This window comes from Manis javanica, chromosome 2, assembly GCF_040802235.1.
Source record: "Manis javanica isolate MJ-LG chromosome 2, MJ_LKY, whole genome shotgun sequence".
Lineage (NCBI taxonomy): Eukaryota > Metazoa > Chordata > Mammalia > Pholidota > Manidae > Manis > Manis javanica.
Window position 1 is genome coordinate 199035613 of NC_133157.1, and position 22704 is coordinate 199058316.

General features: G+C 42.9%; 2 long non-coding RNA genes across 3 annotated transcripts in view; both read right to left on the minus strand.

Annotated features, from left to right (window-relative positions):
• LOC118971012 (uncharacterized) overlaps window positions 1–4696 on the minus strand; it is a 274439-nt gene extending 269743 nt beyond the window's left edge. Inside the window, exon 1 of one of the 2 annotated variants that reach the window (XR_012124201.1) lies at window positions 4546–4696. This is a non-coding gene — a long non-coding RNA (uncharacterized lncRNA). The remainder of the gene's footprint in view (window positions 1–4545) is intronic. The other variant, XR_012124203.1, reaches the window with a different exon arrangement.
• A 2241-nt stretch (window positions 4697–6937) lies between these two features.
• On the minus strand, window positions 6938–9618 carry LOC118971037 (uncharacterized). The gene is made up of 3 exons (XR_012124207.1): window positions 9555–9618; window positions 8383–8689; window positions 6938–8278 (listed from the first exon to the last, which is right to left on the minus strand). It is a non-coding gene; the product is annotated as an uncharacterized lncRNA (long non-coding RNA).
• Window positions 9619–22704: the final 13086 nt, after the last annotated feature.

Here is a 22704-nt window from a genome sequence, read left to right on the forward strand (position 1 = left end):
GGCATATGGGGCTTGTTCTGCATCTGCCCATGCCAAAATAGATGAACTTTATCAAATCCATGGAGGAAAAAACAGTCACCCAAACTGGTTATTTAAATCCTACAAATAAAGCAAGCCACTTCATCCATTTAATTTATTTTTGATAAAAATAATAATCATTCACTGATGGACTCATTTGTACTGTTAGGCACAAGCATTTTAACCTTTCTGTTATTATCCACATAATGATAGAAAACTCCCCATATAGATGAGAATTCAACAGCAATTCTCTGTTCTTTGTGTTCACAAGCTTCAGCCCCAAGCAAAATTGTCAAGTAAGCAATTGGTCTCTGATGCCTCTCCATATTTCACCACACTCCAATAATAATTAGTATTAAGATAAATGCAACATAAGTGATTAGTCCTTTAGAGTATGTGAGGCATTTTCATATATATCATTTCATCTAATCCTTATAGCCACCCTGTGAGTTAAGCAGAGGAGATATTATCTCCATTTGCAGATAAGAAAATGAATTTGCAGAGAAGTGAAGTGGCTTACCTAAAATTACATAGCAAAAACAGCAACCTATGACTTGCACATAGGTTTCCCGACTCCAAGAATTAGTGGGGTGCTGTGATTATGGCGCCCCTGACTGACTAGTGCACTCCTTTGTCCCCAGCAGCATCTCTCCTGGGTGTGAAACGTTGCCTGCATATCCAGACGCACCTCTCCTTTGTCCCATCCTGCAGGGGCCTTCTTTCTGAGGCCAGATGAATAATAAGTGAACTCTCACTAAAATGTGAATAAATGCCACTGAGTTTGTATTCTCCTCCTTCTAGATAAACATAGACATAATCTAGTAAGTGATGTCTGAAGGCAGTGCCTTATCTCAAATACTATATTTCAATGATGGTAAAATACCAGGCCAGTTAGGAGCTGGAAATATTTTGCATATTTTGGATCAAGAGAACTCTTGCTACTGTTTGACTCAGAGTCACAAAGTTACATGGCTTGCTTTAATGTTCTCCTGAAGATGGACCTACCAACTGAACACCAGTACAGATATTCCACACCACTGAAACCCCAGTTCAATGTAAGTGAACAATTATTGAGCACCAACTACTTACAGGCAATGGCCCTCATCATATTGAAAGTTAAGTAGCTAAAGAGTAAAACCCTTGACCGGCTATATCCAGGGAGTTCACAGAGATAAACTACTGGGCCTCAAGGGAGAGGCTATGGCTGGATAAGAAACAAGTAGAGATAACATTAAGCACAGAGCATTAGAAGAAAGAAGCCTCCTTTCAGCAGAATTGACTTGATAAAACTCCTGTACTAAAAATACCAACTTGAGCCATAGTAGACCAGGAGACTGAGAATGAACTGCCAGGAGTAATAAAGATCCCAATATAAAAGTGAACCTGATCTAAATATCCTAAGATATGTAGAAGATGGCCTGTAGAAATTGGACCCCAAAGAAAAGAAGTCTAGATGTGGAAGGGGAAAATCCAGTTCTTAGAAATATTGGCTGTGGGTTAAAGGCTTCCACCAGAGTCACAGTAAAAGGGATTAAAATTTTTTACCAAGCCCTCACTATGATTGTACCTAATGATGCCTGAGTTAATATATGGTAAACTGTTTATATTTTCTATTATGTGACATAGTTCAGTTTATCTCAATGTTCTCTTTAGATGCCTTTATAAAGTTCTGTACTAAAGAAGCCTTTCAAGCGATGTTACTGACAATCCACGGCTCTGCTGGGTGTTACCTACCTATTAGAGTTCAGAATCTAAGACCTAAAAAGGCCTGAATGAACACTTCACAAAAGAGAATATCAAAACAGCCAATAAACATAAGAAAATATTCTCAACTTCATCAGTCATCAGGAAAAAATATAGCTAATTAAGACCACAATGGGACACCGTAACACACTCCTCAGAAAGGCTAAAACAGAGTAGATTAAACATACCAAGGGTCACCAAGAATGTGGGGCAATTTTAATGCTCTTAAATTGTTGACTGAATGGGCATCAGTTCACCCAGTTGGGGAAAAACTCTTATAGACCCTCCTACAACTAAATATGCATACGCCCCTTGACCCAGCAGCTCTCCTGGATTGAGCCCCTGCAAAATGAGTGCTTATGCCACCAAAGCACACATGTGTGCAAGGATGGGCACAGCTGCTGTACTTGGAAGAAACAAAGCTTAGAAACAATCCAACTGTCCACAGAAAGTAGATTAATGTAAATCAGTTGTGGTGTATCCATACAATGGAACACTACTCAGCAATAAAGTATAACAAACCCTGCTGATGAATGGAACAACGTGGATAAATGTCACAGGTCTAATGTTAAGTGAAAAAGCGTCATACAAATGAGTGTATATTCTGTAATTCTATGATATGAAGTTCAAAAATTGACAAAACTAATCCATGGTGATAGAAGTCAGCACAGGGGATGCCTCAAGGGAGGGAGGGGGGATTACTGACTGACTGGGAGGGGGCCAAGGGAGACCTTTTGGATTCTGCTCATGTTCTGTGTACCTGTACTGGATGGTGGATGGAGAGAGAGAGAGAGGTATATATGCATATATGCAAAAATTAGTCAAGCTGTACATTTAAAAATTGTATACCTTTTAGTATGTAAAATGGGCAAAACCAGATGAGAAAACCCTTAACAAAATGCTCCCCTGGCTGGGTTTTCTTGGTCCAGGTGGGTATCATGCCCCTTTCCTCAAAGAGTCCACAACCAGTCGTGGGTGGAGGAGGGGACAAGTTCACTGTTGGACGCTGGACTGTGCTATGTCAACAAAGGCGGACAGGGGATGCAGGGAAGGTTTCAGAGGATGTGGCATTGCACCGGGACCCTGAATGAAGAGCAGAATTTAACCAGAAGAGAAGGCAAGGATTGGGGTGGGGCATTCTAAGCAGTGAGCACAGAAGAAGCAAAGATATGGAGATAAAAATGCAAATGGCGTCCTCTGAGAGAATGATTTATTGTGATAGAAGTATGGATTGGGAGGCCAATCGGAGAGAGGTAGAAAGGAGAAAACGGAAATTAGGGATAGACAGGATGGGTCTTGAATGCTATGGCTAGTGCAGCATACTGCTAAGGGTTCTGGAGAGAGTTTGGAGTGAAGACAAGGAATACATGTGGACACGTCTGGGAAAGCAGGTACCTAGTTTAGCTTCAAACCAGTTTCTTCAAACTGAAAAAGTCTCCCACTTCTGAGTTCAAATAGGACCCAGAAGTTGCCCTGAAAGAGGCACAATCTTCCTGTGCACCTCAACCCTCCACGGAGAACTGCTAAGCCCATCCTCAAGCCAGTTTCCTGGGAGCAATCTGGCTCTGAAGTTGATATCTTCAACTGCAACATATATCCAAGATTCTGGACCCAAAGCAGTGACCCATCATATACAAAGTCAGCTTCACAGGTTTAACATCAGACCTGGTCAAAACCCCATTTCCAGCACTCTCATCAACTGTGTCTCTGGAGAAACATAAAAATGCTTTCAATGATTTAGCCCGAACGCTGCTCTGAAGCCAGGAGTTGTTTACATATAGAAGAAAAGACTTTGTCACTATGGTGCATTTAGGCAATTTCTCTTATTCAAAGTATTCTGTATTCAGAGTTATAGCATATGGTAATTAACATGTTCTTTAATACATGCTTTATTAAAAATTTTCAGAGGTAGTAATTTTCTAACATTGGCCAATAATTCTTCATAGGAAGAAAATAGGAATTTGTAGCTTTAATAAATCTCTGAAAATTATTTACTGATATTTTTGGTAAAAAGTTATAATAGTAATTTGCTATCCTACAGTCCCTTTCATACCAACCATTAAAACCTACAGTATTACTGTGACATAAAGTATGCTCATTTATGGAGCATAGACATTTTTATATGAACTGTGTCATATAAACTGTTCACTAAAAAAATACATGACATGAAACTATTTCTCTGAGAGTTTAAACAACCAACCTGAGATCACACAATAATAAGAAAAAGAGCTGGGATTTCAACCCCAAAGGTCCCAGTGCTAACCTGACTCACATTCCGTCCTAGCCCCACTCTAAAAGCTCAGTAGTTTGGTCAACATGCTTAGGACTCATGTCAGCTAACAATGGCTGAGACAAAATTACACATCACAAAGGTCATCTTTTGTCTCCTTTCTCTTCTGGGCCCCCTTTCTCCTTGCTCCAGGGACCAGAGCAGGTTCTGTCCAGTGCAGTCCAAAGCCACGGAAGATCCCAGCAAAACCCCTTCCTGGCTCAGCCCTCAAGGGAGGCATCTCTGATATACAGTGAGTGCAAAATGGAGCCAGGATCACCTCATGGGGCCACCACGGAGTAAAGGTTTAGTCAGTCTTTTTCCTACATGTCTGAAGTCCACGCCTCCTTTTTCTCCCATGTATTAACACTTTACTCTCCTGGGCTTTGGCTTCATCCTATGAATAACACCATTATAGTACAAATATCCCCATTGCTGTTCCTTAACCATCTTCTGCAATACACAGTTTCTTTCCAAAAGCAATTTAAAAGAAACAAAACAAAACTCCAACTTACTGCATTTCTCCTTCCCGGTCTCTCCTTTCTTCTCAATTATCACCCTCCAGTTAAGAAATACAATCACAGTTGTCCATGATACATGAGTTTACATGCCGTGAGATCCCACTTTATATTCTCTTTAGAAAGCATGTGGCACAAAGAACACACAGCTTAATGACCCAGAACCTCTAAATCAGCAAAGAGGCAGAGAGGGATCTGAATAGGGAGCAAGGAAGCAGGGACAGAGAGAGGGAGAGGACAGCAGAAAGGAGAAAATCACTTCGGCTTGGGCTGACCCTGCCTTCACCCTAATGCACAAATGCACAGGACTTCACATCCCACCAAATACCCGCTGCCCTGAGAATATAATGTAAATCTTACCGCAGAATTCATAGCAGGGGAAATGGGTAGCAAGAGCAGAGGGGCACACAGGTGGAAGGGTTTACATCATGCACCCCAAAGCCCACGGTGGTCCACATTCAACACACCACCTCTACCAAGTCCATGGGCTATACTGATCCTAGAATCTCCACCACCACCACAGTCTAGCTATCTTTCCTCCTTTCAAGAGCAATATGGCTTGACCCAAACCCTTCAGAATGTGTACACCACACTGCACAAACCCTCAGCAAGATACAGAGGAGACTGTCAGTAGCATTTTTCCCTGTAACTGATAGACAGAAAAATAGCTTAAGTAATTAGGGAAGGGAACAGAAACACATTTTTAAGCATTTCTTATGCACCAGCAATGTGCTGGAGTTCTTACACGTCTTGCTCAATAGCAATAGTAAAAATTTTTACATTTGTTGAAATGGATGCAACAAAAGAAAGACTATCCATGTTCTCACTGCCTGAGTGGAATTTCCATCTCCACCACTCCGTGACATGTGGAATATGCCTAAAATGAGAAACTAAGTAGCACTCATTTAAAGAAGAGTGTTGACATGACAGAGAGATTAGGAATGCATCACGAGGTCCAGCCGAGTCAGGACGTCTTCTGCGGCTCCGAGATATTTCGGGACAGGCTTCGAGCTAGATGTGAAATGTTGAGTAGAAGAAACGAAAATGGGTTGGGAGCTGGGCAGGAAGGAGATACCATAGCAAAATCTATCAGTTCCCAATGCCAAACAAAGTTTCCTATTGGCTCCAAATGACAACTAATCCCTGCCCCTCCAGAAATTCCGTAATTGGCCTTTGACCACCCTCCACACTGACACTGGCAGAGCCGGGGTCGCGAAGGAAATACTGCAGTGCTGGCAGGGTGGGCAGGAGCTGGGACTCGGGGGCTGCAGATGGAGTGACCTAACCTGCAGGCTCTGGTGGACAGGAATAAAGACCGGTTCTCTGAAAGCCAGGATGGGAAGTTCAGCCTCGGAGAGTAAAGGTTATTTTATCAGGAAGTAAATCAGAGGCCTGCACCATGACCGCTTTTTTCCAGGCACATCTTGGTGGTGAGGAGGGTGTGTGTCCAGACCGCAGGAATCTCAGAACCACCCAGCTGCCCCATCAGCTCTCTGGGACACAAGGAACGCAGCTGGTGAGAGCCCCAGAAAAGGGCAGTTTTAAGTTTTCACTTTGTGTCTTTCAGAGTGGGTGTGGTTTCTTTCATTTGTTTGTATTTGGCATTTTTTGTTTGTTTGTTTGTTTGGATGGTCTCATTTGAAGGCTGGTGGTTGCCGAGCTTCTCCCTGTGTGAAGTGGCTGACAAGAAACCCAGTGTCTACCATGCCCTGCTACAGCCCCGCTGGCCAGCTGCCAGGCCCACGGGGCCGGCGGGCACTTCTGCCAGCCCAGCTCACAGAAATACGTTCCAGTGGGCACCAGGAAGGCAAGGGGGGTAGCACTTCGGGGCAGGGAGCAGGGCTAGAGTCTACCAACCTGCTAAGCAGTCCCAGGGGGGCTGTCATAAAGATGTCCATTGAGAATAAAAATACTAAGACTAACGAAAATACACAGAGTCAGGGAGCACCATGATCTGACTGGCAGTCAGCACATCCTTTTCAATAACAGTAACACAGCTTCTTTTGGTAGGGAGGGGGCAAGAGAGTTCGGGGCTCTAGTGGACATCTGTGAAAGGACAAAGGGGGGGTCAGAATTGCAAAGGCAGTTGGACATCTTCCTTCATGGTGGCCCGTAGGTGCGTCCTACCTCAAAACCTGAAATAAACTTGAATACCCTACCTTTAGAGAAGATGGGGATATTTTTAAAAACAGAGGCCTTCTCTTTGAAGCTATTTCAAAAGCCTAAGATATAATTTAGTTTTGCGGGGGAAAGCTATGAGAAAGGAAAAGAAGTAAAAACACAAGTTATAAAAAAAACAAAAATAAAGTCCTAGAATTAAATTTTGTAACTGAAACATAGGCCTTTGGGTCCCTCATCAATCACGGCTCTGTGTTGCTGTTTTGGTGAACAGATTTCTGAATTTTATTTTGAATAGTATAATTTTCAGATTAAGATTTCAAAAGAAGTACAGGCTCAAAGGGGAGGGAAGCAAATTATTCCTTACAACTACTTCATACAGCTGAGGGTGCAGACAGGAGACGTGCCTAAAGGAATGGTTCTTCAGATTTTCCACTAATCCTCTGCTCTGCTCTCTCTGTGCTCTCTAAGTTTTCCCTGAGCAGAGAGCGGCGCCTGCATGTTATCAGAGATAACATCAGGTCAGCGCTTCAATTACCAAATCCCTGTTTTCAGAGACTTAACTCAGGTATAAAATGTGTTTGGGGCTCAAATGTGGCAGATAACATCTCAAACCAGCAGTTAATTCTCTAACATGTTTTCAAGGGCAAACGTCTTTTAACTGCTTATGTTCTGATCTCAAAGTGCAAATAAACAGAAGGTCATACATTGAAATTACCCGTAGCATGTTCCAGAGCAGGCAGTCCCTGACTAATTGGACCCTGAGAAGGCTGTAGGCAGAGCAATGCTACTTGTTAAGTGGGACATTCTTTGCAGGGACACAGTTGACAAGGAGAGATGGGTGATCAGGGGTCAGGGAAAAGGTAAAAGCTACTATGACAATTCTTACAGTTTGTTGAGGAATGTCAAGAAAAAAAACCTGAAAAGAAGGGGGAAAACCAGTATCTTTTTCATTTCTTTTCCCCTATAACTTGTGTGGTGTTACTGTATTCATATCCAGAGCTGTCTGATTTTTAAGAGCACAGAACTGGTATCATAATCTTTTACCACCTTCAGGCTGGGTGTTCACGCTGGAGCCAGGGGTGTGGCCGCTTCTTCATGGTGTCAGGTTGAGGATATGGAATAAAATGATCGATGGAAGTGTGTGGTGCTATCAGCCACATACTGACTATATTGGCAATAAGTGCCCTGGCACAGAGAGGTGGAAAGAACAGAAAGGGCCTAGAGGGCCAGGCTTGCTGAATGGGGTGACTAAGCGTGAGCTACTGAGATCTCAACGTGACCCCACCAGGAACAACTTACTTCATCTCTCCATGTCTCAGTTTCCTCATCTGTAAAATGAGGAAAAATAGAAGACTGGTCCCTCTGGGCTCAGGACGAACTTGTGCAGTGCCGGGCACAAAGGAAGTGCTGTGTCCACTGGGATACTAGATGAGAGAGGCTGCTGCCGGAGAAAACCAAAATGGCAGGGCCAGAGGCGAAGGCCCAGCACTGAACTGCCATGCTCCTTTATTTTTATTTCTTGAGTCTTCAGTGCACCCTAACCCATTGTCCAAGACGCCTCAAGATGCCAGCGTGTCCCCACGTCACATCTGTAGCTCTTCTCAGGCACCTGAGGAGAGGACAGCCAGAGAGAAGGCCTGCTCTCCCTGCTCTGTCTTGCCCCCCGACCCCACACCCAGTTTAACCCTGCAGGCAGTGGGTAGCACATCTTACCAAGCACCCTAGTTTTGCAGCTCCCCGTTTCCAAGCATTGCATGCACTCGTCCAGATTTTTTTGGATGCAAGCAGCAAAACTCAAACTCAGTCAGTTTTTGCAGAAGAAAGGGTTTGCTGGAGAATGGCAAGTATCCCCACGACATGAAGCTTGGGAAGCAGGGACAGAAGCCGCTCCAGGGGCCCAGGGCCTCAAGCTGTCAGGATTTGCTGCTTCGCTCTCCTTGTTGGCTTCATTCCTTCAGCCTGGCTTTCTCAGGAGGCAGGAACCAGGACCACTAGCAGCTCCTGACTCACATCTTCCTGTCTATTGTGAGAGAGAAAAGGCCTTTATTCTCTTAGTTTCAAGTTGAAAGATCCCAGAGAATGACTCTAGTCAGGCTTGGATCATATGCCCCCCTGCTAATCCCTGTGGCAGGAAGTGGGGCTGAGACACTATAGTTGGACCAGCTGTCTTCTCTAGAATTTCTGTGGCCAGGTCCATGAGGTCCAGTAAGACTATGCCAGCTCCCATCACATCCAGACATGGGGGAGGGATTAGGGGAGGTGGAAGCTGTTCTCCAACACAATGAAGGGCTGTTCTTGAAGGACAAAGTGGTGCCCACAGGACAAACACATGGATGTCTTCAACATTATAAAGTGGAGATAGTACCACATTATATTGTGGAGATAGTACCCTTACAGACAAGATTTGGTAGATCTGGATAAAATATGTTACCTACTTTCACAGATTCCTCATCTCTCATCCTTAATGATAAATCAATCCCTTCTTTTATTTCCTAAAGGCAAAATGCACCTGTGTGGGGACACATCACAAGACAGATCTCCATTCCCTTTACATTCTGGAAGCTAGAATACAAAGCCAGTGGTATCCCCTGGATCTCTCAGAGCCCCACACTTTCTAGCTATTCAGTAAATGCTTGTTGCTTGAACACATGAGTGAATGATTACCATGTAATTTTCTTTCTCAAATACAACAGTGGCATTATAGACAGACCAATCCTAGACCCATGTTAAAACACAAGTTCTTCTGCTTTAGTGTAAGGCAGGTCATTTGATCAATGCAAGCCCCAGTTGCCCCATTTTTTAAATATAAAAGCACTAACATCTCTTTCAGAGGATTGTCATGAAGTAAAACAAGACAATAAATATGACACTGGACACATACTTACCTCCCTCTTTTCCTGTTAACTTTGTCCCTTGTGTTTTCTTCCTTCACCACCACCCCATCACCCTAGAGGAAAAAGGTAGCATTTTAGTACTGAAAGAGGAATTTAAGATAATTTAGTTAAATGTTCTCAAGAGCAAATCACTGTCTCCTCAATGGCTGTAGAATGTATTTTCAGGAGTCCTTGAAAACTATGAGAAATTTTAAATTTTGTTTGCTCTCCTTTCAACAATTACGTTAAAATTAATATACGCCTATTCTGGATAAGCAGATGACCATCTTAAATGCAATTACTGCTGCCAAGCTCATGTTGGCATTTAGGGGTTTTTTGTTGATAAATAATTATCTGAAGAGACTAAACTTAAACTTTTATTCAAATTTCATAGCAATTACATATGAAAGAAACAGATTCAAATGTGTGTGTGTGTGTGTGTATACCATTTGTTGAATGTCAACTTTGTGTCTAGTTCTCTCCTAGAGACTTCATCTACCCATTAACTCAGTCAATCCTCTCCACAGCACCACAGGTAGGTTTATCATCCAGCTTCAGATTTTTGAGGAAACTGGGGCTCAGAGAGCTTAAATGACTTGCCCAGGGTTTTAAAGCCAGAGAGTGGGAAGTCACAGCGAACTTCATCATAGCTGCTGTAGGATCCCTCCCTCTTTCATTGCTCAGGATCAGCCCTTTCAAAGCTCTCCAGCTATTCCTCTTTCTAAAGTCTTTTTCCCTGCCTTTCAAAATATCATCTAATACAAAGAAGAAACTTCCAGTGAAGAAAGAAGAGAAGAAGAGTTGTATACATGTGCACACATGCACACGTGTGTGTATATATCTCCCTACTGGATGGATGGTTGGAAGGAAATCCAACAAAGTTTTCTCTACCAGAATCTACTTCTTACCACTTAGGTTATTTCCTACTTTTCTCCCTACTACACTTAATCCAGTAGCAAACAAACAAGAATTACCCATTTATCTGAAAATTATTTACAAAAATGGATAGACATATAAGAGCTGGTAACTTCTTAGGAGGCAAGTAATTTTAAACAATGCTTCAGTAGCTTGGCATCGACTACCACTCTTAGAACAGAACCAAGCATTTTCAAAGAAAACTAACATTTCCTAACATATCTTACAGTTTAGCACCATAGCATTAAATGTGCTCATAAATGTTCTCCTATTTCAGCTTCAAAACAGATACTGTTATCCCCAGATATTCTCATCTCATCCCTTATTTTCAAACAAGAGAACTGAGACTCAGAATAAATCACCTGCCCTAGGTTAGATATCTAATCTTTGACAAAGTCAGGTTCTGCCTGGCTGTAGAGCCCATGGTTTTCCACCCTTCCTTTCTCCCTTCCTTCCTTCCCCAGAACACTTAACCTGAGATCTACTCTCTTAACAAATTTTTCAGTGAACAGTATCATTAACCATATGCACTACGTTGTTCAGCAGATGTCCAGAACTTATCTATCTTGCATAACTGACAATTTATATCCATTGAACAACTCATTTCCCTTGCTCAACTCTGTGTGACCACCAGTGTACTCTTTGCTTTGATGGGTTTGATTATTTTGGATATTGCCGTGCAAGTGAGATCCTGCTGTATTCGTCCCTTTGTAACTGGCTTATTTTGCCTAGTATAATGTCCTCCATGTTCATCCATGCTGTTGCATATGACAGGATTTCCTTCTTTTTTAAGGCTGAATAACATACCACTGTATGAATTTACCACATTTTCTTGATTCACTCATCTGTCAAGGGGCAGTTAAGTCATTTCCACATCTTGGCTATTGTGAATAATGCTGCAGTGAACATGGGAGTGCAAATATCTCTTCAATATCCCAATTTGAATTATTTTGGATGTATACCCAGGAGGAGGATTCCTAGACCATATGGTAGTTCAACTTTTAATGTTTCTCAGAAACTTCCATCATGGCTGCACCACTTAACATTTCTACCAACAGTGTACATTCTATTTTAACACCAAATTTGTCTTTTGTCTAAACCCCCACTTTTGCCTATAGAATATATATCAAGTCCACTCCCTCCACAAAAAAGTCAGGTTATTCTGCATTCACAAGATCACCAAGTAGGATGATAACTCACATGACAGTACATCCTACAGGTGAAGTTCCTACTCTCAGGAAACTTTCATCCTGGAAAAAGATGGACACATTGATTTTTAATCATTTTCATGGCACAATATGAAGAAAAGATAGTGGATCACAGCTTATAGGAGCTAAATTCCTACTTCAGAGGAAGTATAATTTGAAAACTACTAGCCAAACTTCTTACTGAGGCAAAAGGACTTTGATTTTTTTGGCCTCTTCCTTCCTCCCAAGCTTCAACTCTTGGTATTCTTCAACTTGCACTCCATGATCCTACAATTATTTTTATTTGCCCAAACATGCTGATCTATGAGTCTGTGCCTTTCTTCACTGTTAACTCTGCCTGGGACAAGTTTTCCACACACCATACCACCTATAGTCCTTTGCCCATCGGGAAAACTTCTGGAAAAACCCAAAGCAATGAAACTGTAGAACTTTCCAGACCCTCTACTCCCCCCATCACAGTCCTGCCTTCCTCTACACTACCTTCAAGCCTTGCACACCTTGTATAGAGCTAATTACGATGTCCTGTGACTATTGTAACTCACTTAGCCACTCTGCTGGACTGTTCTTTGAGGACAGATGCAGGATGTCATTTTTCGTGATACTCCTATAGTGTAAGTGCCTGACATTAAGCTTTTTGATTGGGAGGCATTCATTTTAAAGATGCCCATTTTGAAAAACACACTGCTGGCTACATGACACAGTTACTAGCAAACCAACTAGAAAAGGAACCAAGACACCCCAACTCATGAAGTTCCCTTTTAGAAAGCTGTGGGTGACCTAGATAACTAACTGCTTGAGGGCCTCAGCTCCGCCTTCTCACTCTCTAATTCCCACACTTACGTTTTAAATTTGCCAATAAACCATAGACACTAATGAAGTGTTATTTAGTTAAACTCTAAACACTAATAAAGGCAATGGCCCAGGTCTGTACTCTGTCTCTCTACCTACAACCCTGCTGTGTGGCCCTTGGGCATGCCAGGTACCCTTCAGAAACTGTGATTAATAAATCCTGCATCTCAAAGTTCACCAGTGTTTTTGAGGTGCATCCTCAAATCAGAAGAACACTAAGGGCTGGTCCAGTCACACATGGGCTGCAACAGGGGAAATGTCTTGGGGGCTTCCACAAGTGGTATGGCCCTAAGTGAGTGGGGCCATTTCCAGCCAATAGCATCCCTATAGAGAGGCTGAGACCAACACAACACTCCCACACGATGCCAGGCCACTAGTGATGTTTAATATATGATATTAGAGCAAATCAAACTGAATGACTGAAAATAACTAAGAAGGTGTGAACTTGAGATTTAAGATGTACACTCCTCATAGTTTCCTTCTCGTTTCTTTTGTTCTGTCATTTGTCTCCTATGCACACTTATTTATGTTCTGGGGAGCTTCCCTCTGGATAAGTGGTCCTTCCTTCTCAGTTCTGTTACTTGGTTCAATAAGCATTGATTCAGTGCCTACTGTGTGCCAGAGACAGCGTTAGAGTTAAGGATAGTGTGACGGATGATCCAAGACTCCTGCCTCAAAGAACTGACAATGTGGGAAAGTTTCTAAGACACATTCAGGAAAGAAAAGCACCAAAGTAGAGAGGGATCACTACCACAGAAGAAAGGCAACAAAGGGCTTTGTGGGGTCAGAGAAAAGAGAACGCATCCAGAGTGAAGAATCAGGAACCATCCAGAAGAAAGGATGTTCGAACAAGACCTTGAGTGGAAGGGTTTTGAAAGCATACATGTGTTTTCTAAATTCTCCTAAAAACAATATAATTCCTAGCCACTTTTAACAAGTAAAATTGCCCTTACCTTGGGACATTTTTAACCACAGCACTGCCAAATTTCTTTTCCATGTTTTCAAGGTCTGTCTTAAAATTCTGGAAGGCATCTCCTGCCAACTTTGATAGGTCCAGGACCAATCTTTCCATGTAAGTAAGCTCTCTGGGTGCTGGGAGCACTGAAATGCCAATATTGTGTTGCTATCATTGGTGTTGGGATTAATGACCTTAAAATAGCACTGCCGGAGAACAGTCAGAATGAACTAAACCCAGAAACAAATGTTCAAGAAAACAAAAAAAGGTTTTTTCATCACATTCAAAGAAGATGAAAACAATGGAGGCTTATGCCTGCTGAAGGGGAAAGACAGTATCACCCAGTAATAAGGAACATGAGACTCTGTGGTTACTGTTGCACTTACATCTTCTCTATAAAGAGAAAGAGGGTGGGTATTAGCAGAGCAAGTCGCTATTCTGAGGGATTCGTCTCCATGGCCCTGCGAATTTCATGAGGAAACTAAGAGAACCCTTATGTGAATGCTGTTGGTGATTTCTGAGGAAAGTGGGAATGAGGCCAAAACACCAGAAATTCGGTAGATGTTGTGGTTTTCAAAAAACTGCATCAGAATGCTTAATCCAAAGCCACATCCAGCAAGCACAACTCCTATCTCCAGTGAGGTTGGACCCATCAGGAAAGTCTACTAAATGAGAGCCTTCTAGAAAAGAACTCATTGTAAGGGAAGAAGACATTAGGTTGACAAGCTTGGTCCAATTAAAATACTTTGATTATTGGAGGGAAAGAGCAAATACCAGGTGTGAACCTTTTGCTATGCTGGTCCGGAAACTGGCACTCTTGTGTATTTCTAGAAGCATGAACAGGTCCTACAACCAGTTTGGAATCTATCTTCCCTCAGGAGGAAGGAGCAGAGTCCAGGAAAAAGTCAGACTGGAGGATGGCTGTTTGTTTGTTTTGTTTTGTTTTTATAAATCCACTCTCTGAGCTTGAACTGCAGGCTGACCAAAAGACAAGGACTAGGACTCTGAACACGGAAGGGGATTAAGAAACTATGCAGCTAGTTGTCCTCACTTCTAAAATGTGTAAAGAATGGCAGAAAAATTCTAGTGGGATTAATCTATTTCTTATGCTTGTTCCAGATGTGTTCAATTTATTTTTCATTATTTCCCTTCTGATAGAAGAATGCTCCAGCTCTACATTTCTAGTTTCTCTCAAAACCCCAGCACTGAGCAGAGATCCTGCTAATTATTTTAGCATGCTATGCCGAGAGACATGAGCAACTGAGTACAGAAGTTGTTTTGCTCCTTTTTGGAAACCAGGGCCATTTGGAAGTCTGGTCTCCCTCCTTCTCTTCTCCCAGAAAGAACAGGAACTCAGTCACACTCAACAGCTCTAAGCGGGGCTGATGTTTGTCAGATACGCCCTAATGTTATGTCTGTTGTATTTCTTTAAACCCAATACTTTCAAGTGAATGTAGTGAGAAGGTGCTAGCATTTGAGCTTTGCCTATGAGGTTAGATTTAATGACCTTTGAGATTCTTTCCAGTTCTGCAATTTGTTTATCTTGAGAGTTGTATAACTTTCAATGAGATATAGAGTCATCGCAGAAGGATTCAGAACCATTTGAGGTGAACATGATAGACCAAAGAATGTAGGCATTCTTATCAGTAACTAATGTGTGAGCAAATGGTTGAACTTTTCTTGAATTGTTTAGAATGAATCAAAAGTCTTTAAAATATGCCTACTCTGATGTAGTAACACCGCCTTTAGAAATATACACTAAGGAAATATTTAAGAAGACTGTTTTCCAACACCACCAGGCAATTCTGATTCTCAGCAGATACCAACTAGACACCCTTTTAACTCAATTCTGACACAATCTACCTGGAATTAGCATCATATCTCACAGGTTAAAGTCAACCCCACAAGACTGCCCTTCCCTACCAACTTCAGATGCCAATCAAAAGTCCAGGATGTTAACCTGCGCTTCTCACTGACTGGCTATAAATCAGAAGTTCCCACGCCCTTCTCCCTGGGTCCGATTGATTTGTTCAAGCAGCTCACACGACTCAGAAAAAACAGCTTACTTATTAGATTACCAGCTTATTACAAAGGATATTATGTAAGGTATAGATGAAAAGCCAGAAGAAAAGGTGTACAGGGCAAGATCCTGAAGGGTCTGGAGTGCAGGAGTTTCTATCATGTGGAACTAGGGTGTACCACCCTCCTGGCACATGGATTCATTCACTAACCCAGAAGCTCATCACATCTCACTGTTCAACATTTTTTATAGAGCTTAACCTGCAGCACCCCCACTCCCACCCCCAGCTCCTTACCCTTTCCCGGGGTTGGTAGGCAGGACTGAAAGTTCCAACCTTCTAATCACTTGGTCTTTCTGGTGTCCAGCCGATTGTAAGGCTACTTAAGACTTCCCCCACCCGTTCACTTAATTAGCATAAACTCAGGTGTGCTCAGAGGTGTTTCTTATGAATGAGGAAAGGTATTCCTATGACCCAGGAAATTGCAAGGGTTTTAGGAGTCCTGTGCCAGGAACTGGGGACAAAGACCAAACATATTTCTTATTATACCACAAACGTATGCAAAGAACTTAGTCCTAAAATGCTCATATGGTGTTTTTAAAAATCATTTTTAAAAACCAGAAAATATTTAAAAGCCCAAGAGTGGGGAATGTATATAGTAAATTGTGACACATGTGTGTGCCGGAATACGGTGCAGTCACCAAAAACAAGGCAGATTACGTGTATTAATCAACATGAAAGAGCAGATTATAAAAACAATATTACAGTGTGATTCCATGTTTGTAGCAGACACATCCACATATATACTGAAAAGAATTTTTAAAGGGACTGAACCAAAAAATTAACAATTATACTTTATTATCCCTGGTGATGGGAGTTAAAGAAAACTTCTGTTTTCATCTCTTTATATTCCTTTTTTAAATTTCTGCAGTGAGTAAAAATTTGTGTTACAAAAATAAGTTTAAAATGTGTATTAATTTTTGTGTCTGAATATATAATTATTTACCAAATGCCTATTATTCACCAGGCATTGTGGATGGCTAATCTCTCTATAGAATTCATCAATCACTTGACCATTTTCTGAGTAACACATAAGCAAAGGAAGCCCAGTACAGAGATTTAAAATCAACAAAATGGTCGAAAAACTTATTTGAAGTCACTAATGAATTCAATACAGCAGCCAGGACATGTAACCTACAGTTCTTAAACCCAAACTCAAAAACAATGGATGCTGTTCTCCTCTGAGTCCTCATTTCTGCTCATTGTCTACTGGGGCTGAAAGGTAGCTTAGTGTGGTAGGTCAAAGAGAATAGTGCCTCAATAGTCTGCAGCTGCTTGCATCAAGCAGCATCTATTTCCCCACCCTCCAACCTGGCCTAGTGTGTGACTTGATGCGCCAGTCCTGTGCCCAGGCCCCCAGAGACCTTGCAAGTGTCTGCTCTTTTAGAACCTTTGACCACTGAGTGAATCAGCCTGGGCTCCTCTCCTGGAGGATGAGCGAGCTCCCAAAGAAAGGCTCCAGTCATCCATCAGCCAGACGTGGCCATTATAAACCAGCCAGCCCCAGCTGCCCCACCAACTGACCACAGACACATGAGCCAGCCCAGCTGAGGTCAACAGAGCCCAGTACCAAACAGAAAAACCACCCAGAGGAGTCCAGTCCCAAATGCCAACCCACAGAGCCATGAGCTGAATAAATGTTTGCTGTTTTAAGCCACAGGGTTTCGGGGTGGTTTGTCATGCAGCAAAAGCTAACTGCTACACTTTGGCTCATCTAATTCTCCCCATTTTTCACATAAGGCAACCAACAAGGTGGATGAAGTACGCCACTTAGAAGCACACAATAAATCACACAGGGAGAAAAGACCCCATTCTCCTGGCTGCCATGCCAGTGTCCTTGGCCACAGAATCCTTCAGAAAGGAAAAGGTGAATAGAGTTCAAATACACAAACAGAGCTAAAACCTTGACAAAGCAAGTACAGTGAACAGGCTTCAGGTCACCATGAACCCCATGTCTTCTGGCCAGCTTAGGACTTTGGCTGCAGGAGAAAGGCAAAAATACCACGTCTGTTCTACCCTGGTCCCATCCCCAGGCAATTCTAACGTTGCCCAGATTCACAGACCACCTGGGAACAAGGCCCTCTGAGACCTCAGACGTGTCCACTCCCACCCCCTCTCTCTCTCCTCTTTACCTCTTTCCTCTTCTCTCCCTTCATCCTCCTCCTCCTTCTCTTTTTCTCTCAATAGGCCAGAGAAGTGTGTCCCCTGACCCACCACCACGTGATTCTCTGAGTTCCCCCACCTCCAACATGCCCAGCAGAGGTCACATTGACAGGAAAAGTAATAAAAACTACCAACTTAAACCAAGCCTCAGGATAGCCCTACTACTAATCATAAGATGCTCCACTTCAAAGGCCTTAGCCCCAAACATTAGCCAATTAATCCTCTCTCGGCCACCCTGAGTGGTCATTAGGCCTTATTATTCACCAGCTATAGAGCAGGAAAACAAAACCGAGAGATGACTGCTGGGACCCAGGCCTGGGAGGCAGGGGGAGACCACTAGTGCCTGCCTGGGGTGGAGGCCGGGCACAGACCATGAACCGCAGCGGAGGCTCCCCCTGTGCAGGCCCAGAGGCCGGTGCCAAGGGGCGGCTCAAACTTGTCCTTTTCCATTAGCCACAGGTGTGTTTTACCACAGCCTAACTAGCAGCTACTATTTATTCTCTGGGATTTTCTAAAAATGTGCTTTTGCAAACTTTCAAGCCAAAGCTATTCCCAACATCACTCTTTATTAAACTGAGCCACAGAAATGTATTGAAAATCATGAGCATTTTGAAACATACTGAGTCCTTTATGGCTGAAGTAATCTAATAGACAAGCTGTTGTTAATTTACAACCTTAATTTTCAGACACACTTCTTGAGTCAAAAGTACTTCCTGCTCTGTAATTCCTGTAGGGATACAGGTGGCCTAGGACTAAGTACACATCTACTGTACATTAAAATGTATTTCTTACTTAACTTAAACATTTCTGAAATCTCAAGTTTATGTCTAGACTATTTTAATCAGCTAAATGTCATAATAAGCCATATGTTGGTCTTGATCGGTTACATACACCAGCCCTACTCATAAAGTATCAAAAGGTGTTTTTAAAGAGAAGTCTGTGTTTGTTTTACCAAGAAAATGGTGCTTTCAGTCTATCATATCATACACGCTGGCAGGCAGCAAAGGACCTTACGTAACTGGTAGAATAAATGGAGTTTTCTCCCTTTTTCCCTCATGTACCACTCCATCAATACCACTTTTAAACATCAGAGTTTTAGAGCAATAAGCTTGAACTGGTCTAAAATGTCTCTGGACTGCTATCCACGGAACACCCCTACTTAAAGAAAGCAGGATGGTGTTGAGCAGGCATTTTGTTCCTGCTGTTCTCTTTTTCACAGGGTTTTTCTGCTGACAGTTCATTCCCGTCCGAGTGGGCCTGCATCTCTCAACCTCAACCAAAGCCTCCAAGTCACTCAATTATAAGGACGGGGGTGGGGGGCGGGGGGACACTAGCAATGCTGACTGAAGAGGCATCCAAAGAGCTCCAGGGCGTCTGTCAGGGCCCAGGGGTTGGAGCCACGGTCGTGGAGATGGGAGGACGGCGCCTGCCGCCGTGAGCCTCGCAGTGCTCTCGGAGGAAAGGCAGCAGACAACTCCACAAACCATCACAGGAAGGCGTTTTCCTAAGAGCTCTGAAGAGGACGTACTTGATGCTATAGAAGTTCATTCCAGGAGCACCAAGAGGCATGAAGGGACAAGGAAGGCTTCCCCAAGGGAAGTGATGTCAGGCACTGACCTTTGGGAAAAGTGGGAGTTGGTCGGAAGGTGGGTATAGTGCTGGTAACATGACAATTACATGGAAAAATAGGAAGGAAGGGATGGAGGGCGAGAGGGAGAGAAGAGGGGAGGTAAGGAGGGGCAAGGAGATGAGGGGACAAAAGTGGAAGGAAGAAGAAAGGAGGGGACAAGGAGAGAGGGAAGAGAATGAATTCCAATCTGCTACCTCCATACTTTTATGACCAGCCAGGAAGCATCAGAAAGTGTCTAAAGTAACTTTGTTTCCCATTCTAAAGAGACATAATTGAAAAAGCACTCATTAATCAAATTGGAAAATAAAAGCTTTCTTATCAACCTAAAGAGGATACTTCACTCAAACTTTGAAGAGGAAAAAAAAATACAAAATGATACTTAGAGGGAAACAAGTAAATTGGGTTTTAATGTTGGCACTTGATAACATTTTATGAACTGTGGATTGTGAATAAGAGTTCTTGCATGTAGACTTTTTTGGAGATGAAAATGATCATAAAAGCATGTTCCTACCAAGCCTGGACGGAAACAAGGAGAGCTGGTTTCCCATGATACCACATAACCACATTATCGTGTTTGGTTCGCATAATCAGGTGTGTAGGAAATACCTTTTTGTGATAATACTTGCAAATGATGATGTTTTCTCTGGGCATCTTCTCAGTGCATCTCCATCTTCCCCCACTGGAATGAGTAATTCTGGAGGGGAAAAGAATATGGCAGATCCATTTGTGTCTCCCCATTGTGTCAGTTAACTGCAGTATCTACATGCATCACCATCACAGGGCTGCATCAGGATGCACCCTCCACCTACGCTCATCCAGGCACCGGGGAACTTGGGTGCTGTTTATCCACTACCTCTGCTTTTTCTCCTTCCAGAAAGATGGTGTGATTACTTCCTGCCCCCTTGAAATGAAGCTTGGCCATATGACTTGCTTTGTCCAATGAAATCTTAACAGAATTGATGTGACTCACTCTCAGATGGACAATTTAAGTGCTGGTGCAAGATTTACCCCTTTGGCCCTATTGTAGCACTTTTACAAGTACTTATCAAGAGAGAGCTGCGTCATTCTGAAACCCTGAGGGATGAGAGAGCCCAGTTAGCCTGCCCTGCACCTGTAGCATAAGAAACAGAACACATTCCATCGAGCTACCGAGACTGGAGGATGGTCTGTGCTCGCACTGTGACCTGACCCAGCCTAGGGTCAACGTCAGCATGCCTTTTTTCACCGTGGCCCCGCTGCCTTCCCTTGTGCTGCTCTCTCACTCAGAATTACCAGTCCAGCTCCTATACAAATGCATTTGGAAATCAAGGAGGTGCCAAGTGTTTATTTGTTGAGACTCAAAAGCTGCGGCTTCCAAAATAGTTCCCCTAGAAAACAGTGAAGCAGCAGTGACTGGCAACTCTTCGGTTTGGACCTTTGCCACAGGGACTGTGGTCCCTTCACTAGAAGCTGTGGAAAAGAGGGATCAAAAGTACACACTCTAGAACCAATTTGTGTGAGCTCAGTTCCTAGTTATGCCATTTATCCTCTATAACCTTGAGCACACAATTTATCCTCTCCCTGTCTCAACTTTCTCCCCTGTAAATGGGAGTTCCTCAGTACCCATGTCCTACTTGAGTTTATTGAAGGAACCAAATGAAATGGTGCAGAGAAAGCAGGAACAGTGCCTAGTAAGTGCTCAGGAGGGTCACATATCATTACAGTAATGTCAGAAACACTGCAGTGACTCCCCCACTCCACCTCTTCCTTGTCCCCACAGCACATCATGTACACATTATGTGGCTTACATACCCTTTCTTAAAACTTCTATAAGGTGCCATGCCATCTTCAACTCACTAGACTGTCTGAAAACCAACTTGCCTCCCAAATCTTCCCCAACTTTCACCGAAATTTCCAGAATAATTTCACTCTGCTACAGTTCATGACTACCTCCTCAACTTCCAACACACTCCAGCCTTCTAAGGAAGATGTTGTGTTTACACCCAAGTCTAGCAGTACTCGGGGCCCCACCTGAGGACTGACTGCCCTAGAGAAGGGATGGGAGCAAGAAGAGCCCACCGGGGCCGAGCGCGAGCATGTAGCCAGGACATTTAGAGAGGCTGCCATGCTCTGATGGGTAGGACTTTGAAAGAACTATGTGGGTGAAGAGAATGCACTGTAATCCCCTTTCTGATTATTTGAGGCAAAAGCAAAGATTTGCCTCATTTGTCAACACTAGACATCAATTTTGTATTTTTTTCTGGATTCAACACCGTGCTGACTGCTCCTACCGCCAGCCCACCTTATAGAAGCCAGGCACCCAGGGAGATACCTACAAGCCTATCACTCTCCTGGTGCCCCTGGAAGCGTTTTCCTTTCTTCCCAAAACTCCATATATTATCTAAGGACCTCTCATTTCTAATATACTTCTGTATTCTAGTCTATTCAGGCTGTTATAACAAAATACCATAGACTGCATGGCTTAAACAATAGACAATGCTTTTCTGGAGGCAGAAGTCCAAAATCAAGATGCCCATTAACTGGGTCCCTGGTGAGAGCTTTCTTTCTGGCTAGCAGACAGCCACTGTCTCTCCATGTCCTCACGTGGTGATAAGAGAGAGCTCCCTCTTCTCTTTTCCTCTTATTATAGGGCCACCAATCACACTATGAGGGTCCCACTGACATGATCTCATCCAACCTTATTACTTCCCGAAGTCCCATCTCCAAATACCATCACACTGCAGGGTAGGGCTTCAACCTATGACAGAAACTTCAGTCTGTAACAATTGGTGAGACTATTTAGATAACCTAAACTGTGGTCATCTTCATGAACCACTTAGCAAGCATCATTTGCATGAAGAAAAGACATGATCTTTGCTCTCAAAGGGCTTCCTGGTCCAGTGAAAAACCAGAGAAAAGTGCAGGAGAAACACAAAATATACTAAATATGTTTTTAATTAAAAGGAAGTCTACTTCGGTAGTAAAGGAACAAAAGAGTGTGCAAAGGGAGGTTCAGGGGAAGAAGAAGAATCTCATGGGTGGGAACCCACATTCTGGAATCAGATGGAAGTGGGTTCACATCTTGCTTCTGCTATTTTCTTGCTAGTTGATCATGAGAAAATTAGTTAGCTGCACAAAACTTGTTTCTCTATCTGTAAAATGGGGCTAATAACATTACCTTCCTCATAGGCTTTTTATGATAACGCCTGGAAAGCATGTTGCATAGTGACTGGCCTGGAGAAAGCACTCAATAACCATTAATTAAAAAAGAAGTGTGGGTAGAGGAATCATTTCCAAATGGGACCCAGGAAAAGATGAGACTATTTCCCAGAGGAATGTAGGATTTTATCTAAATGTTAAGTCTTGGGATGGGGTCGGGAGGTGG